The 14,526-nt window shown below is 47.0% G+C and overlaps 1 long non-coding RNA gene and 2 other non-coding genes across 4 annotated transcripts; all 3 read right to left on the minus strand.

Annotated features, from left to right (window-relative positions):
• Positions 1-10,863: 10,863 nt before the first annotated feature.
• Positions 10,864-14,299, minus strand: LOC138729629 (uncharacterized). 2 transcript variants are annotated; one of them, XR_011338917.1, is made up of 5 exons: positions 14,051-14,299; positions 12,387-12,410; positions 11,792-11,875; positions 11,469-11,522; positions 10,864-11,038 (listed from the first exon to the last, which is right to left on the minus strand). It is a non-coding gene; the product is annotated as an uncharacterized lncRNA (long non-coding RNA). The 2 variants fall into 2 exon arrangements; XR_011338918.1 differs by lacking the exon at positions 11,792-11,875 and having other exon boundaries at positions 14,051-14,298.
• LOC138729846 (small nucleolar RNA SNORD65) lies at positions 11,112-11,186 on the minus strand. Its single transcript, XR_011338967.1, has one exon. It is a non-coding gene; the product is annotated as a small nucleolar RNA SNORD65 (small nucleolar RNA).
• LOC138729842 (small nucleolar RNA SNORD49) lies at positions 12,023-12,097 on the minus strand. The gene has a single exon (XR_011338963.1). It is a non-coding gene; the product is annotated as a small nucleolar RNA SNORD49 (small nucleolar RNA).
• Positions 14,300-14,526: the final 227 nt, after the last annotated feature.

Raw genomic sequence — 14,526 nt, forward strand, 5'->3', positions numbered from 1 at the left:
TTGTAGAGAGCAATGAGGTCTCCCCTCAGCCTCCTCTTCTCCAGGCTAAACACCCCCAGCTCTCTCAGCCGTTCCTCATAAGGCCTGTTCTCCAGCCCCTTCGCCAGCTTTGTTGCTCTTCTCTGGACTCGCTCCAGAGCCTCAACATCCTCCTTGTGCTGAGGGGCCAGAACTGAGCTCAGGATTTGAGGAGCGGTTTCCCCAGTGCCGAGTACAGAGGGAGAAGAACCTCCCTGGCCCTGCTGGTCACACCGTTTCTGATCCAAGCCAAGATGCCATTGGCCTTCTTGGCCACCTGGGCCACTGCTGGCTCATGGTCAGTCGCTGTCAACCAACACCCCCAGGTCCCTCTCCTCCAGGCAGCTTTCCAGCCAGACTTCTCCTAGTCTGGAGCTGCTCAGGGTTGTTGTGCCCCAAGTGCAGGACCCGGCATTTGGCCCTGTTAAACCTCATGCCATTCACGCATCACTTTCTAATAGGGGAACATCACCATTACTTTCCAGGTTGGATGGGGCTTGGAGCCCCCGATCCAGTGGGAGGTGTCCCTGGCTCATGGCAGGGGTGGAAGTGGATGGGCTTTGAGGTCCAAGCCCATTCTAAGATTCTCCCTTGCAAGAAGCTGTGAGAGAGGTTTTGCAAGTGTGCTTAAAGCCAGCTGGGTGGTGTGCGTTTCCTCAACAACTGGCAGAAGTTCCTGTAAAAATCACTCCATTGTTCAACCAGGAAAAACAAACAACCAGACCCAAAGCAGCAGAACAGCTTGAATTCTTGCAGCACTCGGGAGATGTGAGCTGTCTCGCCCTACTGCTCGTTTCCAGAGCGCGGGTCCGACCCGCAGCTCACATCAGCAGCACATCAGGCCTGTTTGTTCAATCGGCAGCACGGGATGATGTTTGCAATGCGCAAAATGAACCAAATCCCCAGCATCGCTGGGAGAAAACCCTGCTTGCCATCTCACAGGTAGTTAAACTCAATCTTTTGCATGTCTCACTGCCGAAACCATCCTCATTCTAGCTCATTAACCTGAGTGGATATTGCTTCTTGAAGCAATAACACTAATTAGGAAGTGGTAAAAGGCAAGAGCTGTTTTCCCTCACACCTACACAGCACATGCACAGGGGAACTGCAGCTTGAATTTAGGTGGTGCTTCTCCTAGAAGCCACATCTGGCAGGCTGATCTGAGCAGGTTTGCACATCAGCAAAATTACCCTCGTATGCCAAGTAAATCTCATGTAGAAGTTAGTCCCACACAAATTCCACATAGCTCGCGTGAAGGGGATGAACCAGCACTCTCTGATGATACCTGCACTAGGCAGGACTCCACGGAACAAGCTCAGACCCAGGCATCAGCCCAGAAGGCCAACTGTGTCCTGGGCACATGGCCAGCAGGGCAAGGGAGGGGATTCTGCCCCTCTGTTCCTCTCTTGTGAGACCTCATCTGGAGTACTGTGCCCAGTTCTGGAATCCTCATCATAAGGAGGAGATGGAGCTGTTGGAACAGGTCCAGAGGAGGCTACAAAGATGATCTGAGGGCTGGAGCACCTTCCCTATGAGGACAGGCTGAGAGAGTTGGGCTTGTTCAGCCTGGAGAAGAGAAGGCTCTGTGGAGATCTAATAGTGACCTTCCAGTACCTGAAAGGAGCCTACAAGAAAGCTGGAGAGGGACTATTCATAAAAGCTTGTGGTGATAGGTCAAGAGAGAATGGGTATAAACTGGAGAGGGGCAGATATAAACTAGACATTAGGAAGAATTTCTTCAGCACGAGAGTGATGAGGCCCTGGACCAGGTTGCCCAGGGAAGATGTGGCTGCCCCATCCCTAGGGGTGTTTAAGGCCAGGTTGGATGAGCCTTGGGTAACCTGATCTAGTGGGAGGTGTCCCTGCCCAAGGCCGGGGGGCTGGAACTGGATGATCTTCGCGGTCCCTTCCAACCCAAACTATTCTATGATTCCATGATTTCAGAAGGAATGTCATGTAGTCACACTAGAACATCACCTGTGCTGTACAACTCATGCATACTTAAGTATCTAGAGGTCTCTGTTATCTCATCCCCATTTTAATCTCTGTGTTCCTCCAAGTCATTCATTTCTTTTCCGTTTCCCTTCCACCCCACCAAGACTTCTTCCAAAACAGCAGCCACCAAGAACCTCCTCTGCACACCAGGGGCAGTGTTTTCCCATGATCAACACTCATTTCCTTACCCCTCCTTAATTTCTAGGAAGACCTGAAGGGTGTGATGAAACACCACCTTCTCTGGAAGGTGATCATTGTTCCTACCTGCTTTAATTTCCTCTTCTAATGGATGCAGGTACCACCTCTTCTTTCTCTTACGAGTGTAACCTTCTGCCTCCTAGTCTGTGACTTCAAAGGCTTCTTGCTTAATCATTGATCAGAAACGCAGCTTTTCCTCCTCACCTATGTCCAAAACCGCTCAGCACTGCCCAGAAGTTTGCTGCCCTATCCTTGGCACTGGCCACCCTGCGAGCAGCAGGAGAAATTCAAGAAGTATAGCGTTAGTTTGATAAAGCATTGGATTCTGCTAAGAGAAGAGAGAAAGAAACCCCCAAATCCTCACCCCACACCAGAGCTATTAGGGGAATGTTAAATGAGAGGTGGGTGTTTAAAACAAAAGGGAGGTAATCAACCTCCCCTAAGGCCCCTAATGAGCACCAGCTATTTAATCAGTAAGGGTCAGCGAATGTCCTGACCTCAAGCCAAGCCCTACTTCAGGCTCCAAGCAGCCTCTAGGCTTTTAATAAGATTATTCACCACAGCCTGGGCCACCCCCTCTTGCAAGGACCTGCAGAGCTTGTTTTTCAACAGGTGATCAGATTATCAGGGGCTGTTAGGAGGAGTGAGGGGAATTGTCAGGCTGATTGGGTGCAATTTTAATCCCTCAGATGAGGAACAAGACTTGTCTGTGATGGATGAACCCGTGGGCTTTGGTGAAACAGCCTCAGCTGCACCTGACAGTTAAAAGCTTATTTTGTAGTTACAGTTGTGCACAAAAGGCCTCTGAACTGACAGGAGATCCACACCCTCGGTGGCTGAGCTCCTGATTGCGTCCTCCAGAGGTGCTGAGGAGGGAAAAGCTTCCCTGAGTCCACTATAACTTTAATACCATTTTTTCCTCCTTTTCTAACTTTCACAACTCTTATCCTGTGTTCAGTTCTGGGCCCCTCACCACAAGAAGGATGTTGAGGCTCTGGAGCGAGTCCAGAGAAGAGCAACGAAGCTGGTGAGGGGGCTGGAGAACAAGAGGAGCAGCTGAGAGAGCTGGGGGTGTTTATCCTGGAGAAGGCAGAGGGGAGACCTCATTGCTCTCTACAACTCCCTGAAAGGAGGTTGTGGAGAGGAGGGAGCTGGGCTCTTCTCCCAAGTGACAGGGGACAGGATGAGAGGGAATGGCCTCAAGCTCCACCAGGGGAGGTTTAGGCTGGACATTAGGAAAAAATTTTTCACAGAAAGGGTCATTGGGCACTGGCAGAGGCTGCCCAGGGAGGGGGTTGAGTCCCCTTCCCTGGAGGGGTTTAAGGGACGGGTGGATGAGGTGCTGAGGGACATGGGTTAGTGATTGATGGGAATGGTTGGACGCGATGATCAGGTGGGTCCTTTCCAACCTAGTGATTCTGTGAAACTCCTCCTGGTACTTCCAACAGCTTCTGCAACATCCCGCCGGCAAACCCAGAGACCTTATCCTGCTGCTCCCTTGCTCAGAGGCCTTCCCCTGGAAGTAGAGTTGCCTTCTCCACCTCCCTCTGTACCAGAAGCTCTCTCCAAAGACACAAGCTAACAAATTTTCACACAGCCACTAGAGAAACCGTCCCTCAAAATGGGCTGGATGTCACCAACAGCCACCTAGAGCAGGGGCAGTGATCAGACCGGAGCTGCCCCTTCATCCACGTAACCAGCTCTGGGTATCCCTTCAGTTCTTCAATCAACTTCAGTATCTTTAGAGTTACCTCGGCCTTTCTCTATTCCCTGAAACCCTCCCTTTTCCTCAGCTTTAACTGCTGAGATGCTGCCAAGTGACACAGCACTGCTCTCATCTCCAAAGACCTTTTTGAAGCTCTAGGGGCGATAGCTTTGAAATACCTTCTTCTTGATGTGGTCTCCAGTTCTGGACCACCAAACAGGCTGGTGCTGACACAAGCTCTGTATTGCCTCCCGCAAACACAGCATCTTCCTCCCCCCGCGCAGAAGCAGATGAGCTGCTTTTGAGATGACTGGATAGATGCTAAATGGAATTCAGAGAGCACGTACCTCAGTGCCACGTCTTCCCATCACCTCCTGAAATCATCCTGCATTTCAAAGCTCCAGCTCGCATCTCGCTTTGAAACAATCCTCATCATGTTCACAGCAGGAATCCTATGTACTTCACATCCCAAGGAGCACTCGGCATAAAGATTTTATTATTTACTGCTACAGTTGAAGTTAATAAATATCTGATTTGGCAGAGTTAAGTAAAATTGCTTTATCCAATGACTGACCAAACTGCCCCCCCTCCTTTCTCAGATACCCCAGTGAGGTTCTGATCTCCAGTTTCAGGTAACATGGCTTCACAGGAACCCTGGTGGATCATTTCAGGACCATTTGATGGAGGCACAAGAGATGTAAAGCAGTTTATAAGGCATTTCATCGGCAGGCCAGACGGAGCTTTGAGCATCCTGGTCCATGGGTGATCCAAGTTTCCCAGAGCAGTGGTGGCTGCCGCATCCCTGGAGGGGTTCAAGGCCAGGTTGGATGCGACTTGGAGCCCCTGATCCAGTGGGAGGTGTCCCTGCCCATGGCAGGGGTGGATGGGACTTCATGGGCTTTGAGGTCCCTCCTGACCCAAACCATTCTGCGATTCTCTGATCGAAGGCGGTTACGACGCTTTCAGAATACAAGAAAAACAGAGACAACCAAACCTGGAGAAACCATTCTCCTGCAGGATCTGCAAAAGCACAGGCAAGGAAGTAATTAAAAAAGCTAGAAAATAGATTAAAATGATAAAAACCCCAAGGGCAGCCCCCTAGAAAACCATCGGCAGCTACAGCAATACGGATCATTATTTCATTTGTTTCAAGAGTTCATGTTGCAGCTGTGCTCTGCAATTACTAAGCAATCCAAGTATTGACTTGCAAAACGTAACAGGAGCCGAACATAAAAACCCCCATGTACAGGAAAGGTCTTAATTACTGAAGATGAAACTTGTAGCATTTCAAGTTGATTAGAACAGCAGGGTTTTCCAATTCAGTCTCTATGGCATAAGTGATTTTCACATTTCTATCTGGTTCAGGTTTTACTGCTCCACACACAGGTGCTGGCCGTGAGGTGCTTATTGACACCAGCTGAGCTGCAGCTCTACACCCACCGCTGAGGAGAACCAGAAGGGCTTTGCTGCTCCAGTCATTGGATTGAGCAAGCAGCCAGACTTGCACGTCCCGAGGCTCCATGCAATGGAGTGGAAGATAATCAAGGGCAAGTGATTCTTCATGTAGTGTTTTTATTTGTCCTAAAGAAAGCTGAAAGAGAGAAGACTGAGATGAGACGTTAAAAAGAAACGTTTTGCTGTGAGGGTGGGGAGGATCAGGTTGCCCAGAGCAGTGGTGGCTGCTCCATCCCTGGAGGGGTTCAAGGCCAGGTTGGATGGGGCTTGGAGCCCCTGATCCAGTGGGAGGTGTCCCTGCCCATGGCAGGGGTGGGACTGGATGGGCTTTGAGGTCCCTTCCAACCCAAACCATTCTATGAGAATGTTTTAACTCCTTTGGCTCTTCCTCTCACTGTTCATTCATGCACTCCTGGGTCACTGCTCTCTGTTTAGATCAGAAACATTTTGGAGCCAAGACCAATGGGACTGCGAAGTGTCAAAGACAACAGAGGCTCAGCCTTTGCTGGTCGTACACTCAGAAACATTAAGTCTATTCAAGAGGGATATTTTCATTGAGCGGGGGATTCTCTGCACACTAATTAATGGTGCAGATCTTAGTAGAAAACCAGGAGGGAACCAGCAGTAAAACCGTGTTTCCGGAAACAAGCATCTCCTGAGGCTGCAACATGTCCTCTTCTCCCAAGTGACAGGGGACAGGACGAGAGGGAATGGCCTCAAGCTCCACCAGGGGAGGTTTAGGCTGAACATTAGGAAAAAAATTTTCACAGAAAGGGTCATTGGGCACTGGCAGAGGCTGCCCAGGGAGGGGGTTGAGTCACTTTCCCTGGAGGGGTTTAAGGGACGGGTGGACGAGGTGCTGAGGGACATGGTTTAGTGATTGATGGGAATGGTTGGGCTTGATGATCTGGTGGGTCTTTTCCAACCTGGTGATTCTATGATTCTATGTCTTTCTTTACAATAAGCGCTCTGAACTTGACCACTGCACCATCCTGTAGGCTCAACGTTGGGAGGTAAAACAGGGCAACTGTTACTCTCCCTCTTTCCGAATTAGGGCACAGGAGCACAAAACACACTGTTTTTTACATACATCCTCCTTGCATGCTTTAAATCAAATTCCACCTGTTAAAGTCTGCAATTTTGAGCAGCATTAGCATCGATTCATAACATTTGGGCTAAAATTGAGTGTAAGCATTAAATTGAGACACTAAATCGCATGCACTGATAAAATAAGGGGCATGTTTGTCCCACCAGGCCACCAGGATGTGTGTCAGCTTTGTCCTTCACAGGAACATATGAAATACGACAAGGCTTTGGCAGCACAAAGTCAATCAGGAGCTACAAACTAAGACCCTGAGCCCTGGGTGAGCAGGAGAAAGGCCAAACACCTTGGGGGTATTTTGAGCCTTTGCTCTTTGCTCAGAGCAACCCTGAGTCGCTGCCTGGAGCATCTGACATCACACCAGACAAAGCATTTTGTAATGTGGTAGCTGGAAGAAAACAAACCCATAAATTTTCCTTGCACAACACTAATACCATCTTAGCTGTCCCCTGCTAGAAAACAGCAGCTCCTTCAGCAGCGCCTTGCTTCTTTTTGGCTAAACTCAAAAATTAATTGCTCTGCCATTGGCCTTCAAGAGAAAAAGAGGGAAGCTTCACAATTCAGGACCTATTTCATTCTGAATAGGTAAAACACACAGTATATCCCTTCCTCCCTTCTCATTAAGTGGAGAGAACCAGCTATAACTGATTCCGCTGAAACAGCAGCGACCAAGCCAAAAACATCTTTAGATTTTAGTTAATGGCTGGGATATATTAATTATAGTAATTTATGGGTTTGCGTGAGTGATTATTTTAATGCTGATGTAGATACAATTGCTTTATAACACTAATAACCAGCATTTATATGAATTGCAAAGCCTGTGATTTATGAAAGAAAGTGGAGTGCTCGCAAGGCAGCCCTTTCCCCATGTGAACAGCTCCGCTCCTGATGACACCAGCCGCACTGCACTTGCTTTCCCATCCCTCATCTTTCCATTTGATGCTGGGAAAAAGGGATGGAACCACCACACTCCCTGGCACAGGCAAGGAAACTCTTTGCACAATGGAATAGGAATGGTTGGAGTCGATGATCCAGTGGGTTCTTTCCAACATAGTGATTCTATGATTCTATGAATGTCTGTTCCAACTTATTCTACTTCAAAATGAGATGTGCGAGGAGCTGCTCACAGTTCCTGCCTTGTCCCATGGTCATGGAACAAATTCCCTGAGTTGATGAGAGGCCAGTCTACTCTGACCCTACATACAAGGGAGCCTGAGGATTTGAGCCTGGTTACTGCTAAATGCAGATTCACATCACAGAAGTTGGCAGTTGGCATCCTTGACACCATCCCTGTGCGGAAAGAAAGACAAACAGAAGCCTACTCCCCCGAGCAGCCGCTCTCCGTCAGGTCAGCAGTCACAGCACGTAGTTTGCAGATAATACATAACAACTGTTTTCTCTCCCAGATGAATTACTACGCAACATTGCCATCTCTCTTATTGCTAAAAGCTGGCACTCAGCCATTCTTAGCCTCACTGCGCGGGTTTTTTTTTTGTTCTTTCTGCTTTAATTCTTTAATCTATTTTAGATTTACCCATGGTTGTTGGCTGTTGTTATATGCCAGGGTCTCCTGCCAACTGTTCTCCTAAATCTTTAGAAAATCCAAAGTAATTGTATTTTACAATCAGGATTTGGTTCCATTGCGTGTTCTCTACACTGGAAAGCTGTTGTGTTCCAAACATAATCAGAACAGGATGGTTTTACTTCTCCACCAAGCACTGCAAGGTAAATAGTAAGAACATATATGGTCCCATGTAAGGTTGTGGCAACAGGGCACCTATTTTGTTCCAAAAGCACCATATTCTAATAAGAATAACACTTTTCCATTCATTCATCTTAGCAAAACCCAGCCTGTTAGATGACCCCTGCTGAGGAACTTTGGTATTGATGAAAACAATAAACAAGTAACTCATGAATAGTTAATGAGGACACCACCAACTTGTACCCTCAATAAACCCAGATAAACTGTTTCCTGTTTACAGTATTCCCAGATCAACTCTTCTCTATTTTAATGAGATCATTCGGATACATCCTAGAAAGAACAATTACCAAAACAAGTCGCACCAAACCTATCTTGAGCAAATTAAGCAGCACATTAAACAGCCAAGCACACAGTTTCTGTTTGAGGGCATGTGGCTACCCTCACCCCCATCATCGTTAATGGCATAAACATTCTCATTTAAAAAAGGCAGTGGAGTCCTTGCGCTCTTTCTGAAACTTTTAAAAACATTTTTATTTCCAATGCATATCCTACCAGCTAAGAAATGTCTTATGTCAACATGTTCTAATACACAAGCTCTTAAAATCAGGCAAAAATAGTTTTGTTCCATTAAACACTTGCAACAGAACGCAACTCTGCTTTACAACTTTAATTAAAATAAACATTGAAGCAATCAGTTCTTCATTCTGCTCAAATACAGAGAGATGAGTTAGTTCCAAAGAAGTTTTGCACACTCCATTACCCAGGCTGAATGTTTCTATCAAACCCTGTATCACAGTGATGTTATTAGGAAGACTCTTTAATTTACCTGCACACTGATCACAGCAGCAGTCGCTGTCCTGCTTCTTTGGAAAACGTTAAACCTGTTCTTTTTGGTTTAAAGCACATAACCGACTCCTCAATGAGAGAAGCCTCTGTGAAATCCCACATTTCATACACTTTATGCCCCGAGCACAGATGCGTGTCCTGATTGCACAGCTCGTCCCTGCTGTTAGAGGGACAGGGACGCTGCCCTGGGATGCAGTGTGCAAAACCACCCATAGCACCTTGATTTTGGGTCATCAGCCAAAAAAACCAGATTTGGGTCTTTGCCTAGATTGCAGTCACAGCTGGGGTCATCCCTGAAGTCTCATCTGCGACCCAGGACTGGAATAAAATCTATGTTCCACTGTCCCATCCTGAAAATAAGCCAGCTCACTCCATGACAGGGGATTTATGGACCACAAATCCCTATGGGTGAAGCTGTGTCCTGCTTTTTATTTTAGAATCACCACCAGGTTGGAAAAGACCCATCTTATCATCGAGTCCAACCATTCCCATCAATCACTAAACCATGTCCCTCAGCACCTCATCCACCTGTCTCTTAAACCCCTCCAGGGAAGGTGACTCAACCCCCTCCCTGGGCAGCCTCTGCCAGTGCCCAATGACCCTTGCTGTGAAAATTTTTTTTCTAATGTCCAGCCTGAACCTCCCCTGGTGGAGCTTGAGGCCATTCCCTCTCGTCCTGTCCCCTGCCACTTGGGAGAAGAGCCCAGCTCCCTCCTCTCCACAACCTTTTATGTATAGACCACAAATCCCTACCGGTGAAGCTGTATCCTGCTTTTTATTTTGTGGCAGCCAAGAACTGTTCACCTACGTTATTACTGTAGGAATAACACTAACCCCAAACTCTTCATGACCATTTTGTCGGCTGTTCTGAATGGGTTTTCCCTAGCCACAGCCCTTCTAGCAAGATTTTCAACTGGGTCAAAGTTTCATCACTTGCAGAATGACTATCAAGATACCTTCTACTCAGAGCTGGTTAACACCGCTTAACTCCTCACTGGCACAAAAAGAGCATGCTCACTTTATTGAGGATGTGCACCTCTTCCAAAAAGCACTGAAGACTGAGCTGAATTCTATCACTTGGTGCCACCAAGTGGGCAAAGCGATCAGCACATCTGCACTGGCCCCTCAGCAGACACGCTCAGTCACTTGAGTTTGAGAAGACTTAGGATCCACTCCTGTGAGAGCACTGAAGCCTTCCAGCTACACTGAAATAATCTATCTAATCGGCAGGTTTGGCCTCAGAATGTTTTTTTTCCTCCTTATTTAAACACATCTATTTTAGGTCTCCCAACCTCCTTGTTCATCAACCTCCACTGCAGGCCAATCTTGTTATTAAGCACAAAATCAGCTTTTTTCACTCTTCCTATCAATGCTGAAGAATGCTGACAAGTTGCAGAGTAGGAGTGCCTCTCCCCTTTCTCCACATCTGGCCATTAATTCTAGTTTTGCACATTTGGACCATCATTTAGGAGAGATGCAGAGCACCAGTCAGAATCCTATTGCTGCAGAAACAGATTCTGACCCTCTGCAGCAGACTTTAAAAAAGGTTAAGGTCAAGCTACAGAAATAGTTGTATTTGCTCTTCTTGATTTTAAGGGTACCGAAGGCCTAATCCCTCCAGTAATTACTGCAGCAGTGTCAGTATCACTTGTTTAAAGAAATTAGCAAATGCCAATCCTTACACAACTAAAACCCCTTACTGTTATTCTGCAGTGTGTGATCTACAGATCTACTGTATCCCATCACAGCAAGTTAGAGGAGTGCTTAGCACGTTTCTTAACAACACAATGCATAAAAGCAAGTCATTCCTCAATGCAGTGAAGTCACAAAACCAGACTCAGCTGGAGCATTTTTTGAGACAGTTTTAATAAATGTAGAATCAAAACCGTGTAACTGTTAACATTTTTTTAACATCTTAGGGCAGAAAAATGTAGTCTTTACACTCAACAGTTCCCAGGCTCATACATGTTTTACTGGCTTCCTTCTTCCTCAGACAAGATGTTTTCAGCATAAGCACCTGCAATAAAACACTAAGGATCAGTTAACCAGTCAACATTAAATATTAACCCACTTGTTAACATAAGGGATATCATCAGAAGAACCTTTTGCTCACCACCAGTCAATCTGACGGTAATTCCAGCAAGTTTTGGTTAGTCTCATCATATGATATCTTTAGGTAAACTGGTACAAGACCATTATCCCTTTGCTTGACAGTGCTGTCAGCAAAACTGTAGCACAGAAAACAGCTGCTCTTCTATATTTACGGCCTCTGTTTTAGTCTAATAAAGCATTTTTGACCTAAAACTTCATTAATTATACTTTTAGAGCTAAGAATATACAGAAATAGAAACACAGCCAATGAGAATGTTCCCAACTGGGTAATGTGGCTGAGATTGCAGCCAAAACCACCACGTGAAGCTAACAGTATGAAAAGTTATTAAACTCACCCAGGATAATCTCCTGCTTTCACGGCCTCACTCTATGCCACAGGACCTGAAGAGCTGCAACATCAAGGGTAACAACTATGATTAGTAACAATTTACACAGGGCAGCAGTTACCCAAACTATTGCTAAACACAGAGATACCAGGAAATAAGCATCAGGCTTTAAATTTTGGGGAAGAATGGAGGGAAAGCAGATTGATTCAAGCTATAAAGTATGAACTGACAAAACGTGCTCCTCCAGTTGGTGGCAGCCTACACGCCTCATTAATTCTCAACTTAGATTCTGGTATAAAGCTCCACATGGTCCAGTGAAATTCATCACTTACCTTTCACATCAGGGTCATCTCCAAAGACCGACCTGACCTGTTCCCTGTCCTGACTGTCTCACATCCATCAGGAAAGACCAGGCCCTGCAGAAAAAGTTAAATAGATGGGCGTGAAGCTACATTACATGTTACAAGAGCACACCTTGCAGAAATCAAGAATAAATAAAGGTTGCTCAATTAAATCTAGAAGACAAATTTCTAGAACTCAACCTCTGCACGCATGTAGCTGTGTTTCAGATAAATAAGAAGGTTATCGTCAGTTCTCGCATCTGACGGCACTTCCTATTCCGGGTTATCATCATCAACAGCCAACAAAATTTCTATTTCATTACTTAAAAGGTAGTATTTGTCATACCTTGAACCAACTGTTGGACACTTCATTTTGCTTACAAAATATATCCTCTCTGTTAGCTTAACAATACATAAAACTAGTTTTAATTAGTTTTTATTTAACTTGCTTTAAGATGTAATTATTACAGGTTATTTTTCTTTAACAGTCCTATACTTAACTGCTTTACAATATTAGCACACAAGTGAAGACCCAGAACTTTTTTAACAAGTTGAGCAACTTAGCAGAAAATAAACTTTAACTTACTTTTTACTTCAAGACATCTTTCTCCTGTGGGAATAAAAACAAAAGAAGCATTACTAGAAAATACTTCAGTAGTGATCTTATAAAGTAGGTTTATCCAGGAAAATAAACAAAGAAACCCACCAAACCCAGAACCTCACCACCCACACTCTGCTTCTGATTCCATCCATGTTTGAATTACTACGGGGAATCTCTAAATATTTAAATCAGACAGCTTTCAGTAGTTAATAATGCTCTTTTTGGTCAGGAAACTTACACATCACAGAATGGTTTGGGTTGGGAGGAACCTTAAAGACCATCAGGCAATTTTTAAATTGAAATTCCACAGGCTCAATAATAAGGTCGCAGTGTTCCTTGCACACGAAGTGTCTGGCACATCCAATAACCAAATAAATGAGCTGTTTGCTCAAAACAGTGCTATAAAAATACAATAATAATAAAAAGCAAAGGCACTTGATTTAATGTACTGTCTTTTTAGCAAACCTAACCTTGAATGGGTGCCATGGGGCAAACTTAAGATCAAAAATAGTCTGGTAAACAGGGTGAACCAAACAAGGATGTGATAACAGAAAAATGTAAGGACTAATGCTTTAATACCAGCAAGAAATTGGTCAAACCTCATCAGTGAATGGCTGTGGAACGGCCACTAGAGGCTGCATAAAGATTAGAGGAAAAATACATTTAGGATTTTGGTGGCATGTGTGTAAAAGATTAAGATAGTATGGTTATTTATGAATATACTTGACCTTTTCAGGAAGTGTAGGAATATTCAGCCATCTGTAGTGTATAAAATTGTGGGGACTACGTTAGGGCTCTACATTTGGGTTTAGAGGGTTCATCCCCCGAGCATCCAGAATTCGGCAAACTCTGAATAAACAACGTGTCTCAGTAATGTAGAGACTGGCTACTGCTCACCGGGCACGGGAGCCGCATTTCAAATCAGGATGGGGGACAATGGGATCAAGAGCGGCTCTGTGGAGGACTTGGGTTGCTGGTGGATGAGTGTAACATGAGCAGCATCGTGGGCTCGCAGCTAAGAAAGCCAATCGTGCCCTGGGCTGCAAGCAAAGAGCTGGAAAAAGCAGGAAGCGGGAGAGGATTCTGCCCCTCCGCTCTGCTGAGGCCCAACCTGCAGCCTTACTCTCGCTCTTAAAGACATGGAGCTGTTAGAGCGAGTCCAGAGAAGGCCACAGAGATGATGCAAGGGATGGAGAACCTCCTGTACGAGGCCAGGCTGAGAGTTGGGGTTGTTCAGCCTGGAGAAGAGAAGGCTGCGGGGAGACCTTAGAGCAGCTTCCAGTGCTGAAAGGGGCTCCAGGAAAGCTGGGGAGGGACTCTGGATCAGGGAGGGCAAGGAGGGGATGAGGGTTCTGAGCTGCAAGAGGGGAGATGGAGATGAGATCTTAGGCATAAATGTTTTGCTGTGAGGGTGGGGAGGCCCTGGCCCAGGGTGCCCAGAGCAGAGGTGGCTGCCCCATCCCTGGAGGGGTTCAAGGCCAGGTTGGATGGGGCTTGGAGACTCTGATCCAGTGGGAGGTGTCCCTGCCCATGGCAGGCGTGGGACTGGATGGGCTTTGAGATTCCTTCCATCCCAAACCACCCTATGGTTTCGGACACCGTCTGTCGTTCCTCACAGCCCCCCACGTCCCCAGCCCGCGGTCACTTACCAGGCAGCCTCTCCAGCAACCCCAGCGCGGTTTCCCACCGCCAGCGCCAGGCCTGCGGGGCCGCAGCGCCGCATGTCCCGGTTCCGCGGCCCCCATCACCCCCCACGCGAGTGGGGACCGGTTCGGCCGGGACGTGGCGGCAGCTCCACGGGGCAGGGCCGGAGGGTCCCTCCGCCTCCAGGCCCGGCCTCCCGCGCCGCGGGCCTCGACCTCAGCACCACCGCGCACGCAAGGGGAAAAGGTAGGAAGAAGGGCCGCGGCCGCTTGTAAAGGCTCGGGCCGTACCACCGCGCGGCAGGGGGGACGGACTGTGCCACTGCTCTAGCGGGGCGGGCGGAGGCGTCCATTGCCGCGGGGGAGGACTCTCTCCTTATAAGGGCTTGGGCCGTACCACCTCCAGCGGGGGAGGCTCTCCTTATAGAGATACAGAACCGCTACGTTGGAAAAGACCTTAGAGGTCATCAAGCCCAGTCGCA

This window comes from Phaenicophaeus curvirostris, chromosome 21 (genome assembly GCF_032191515.1).
Source record: "Phaenicophaeus curvirostris isolate KB17595 chromosome 21, BPBGC_Pcur_1.0, whole genome shotgun sequence".
NCBI lineage: Eukaryota > Metazoa > Chordata > Aves > Cuculiformes > Cuculidae > Phaenicophaeus > Phaenicophaeus curvirostris.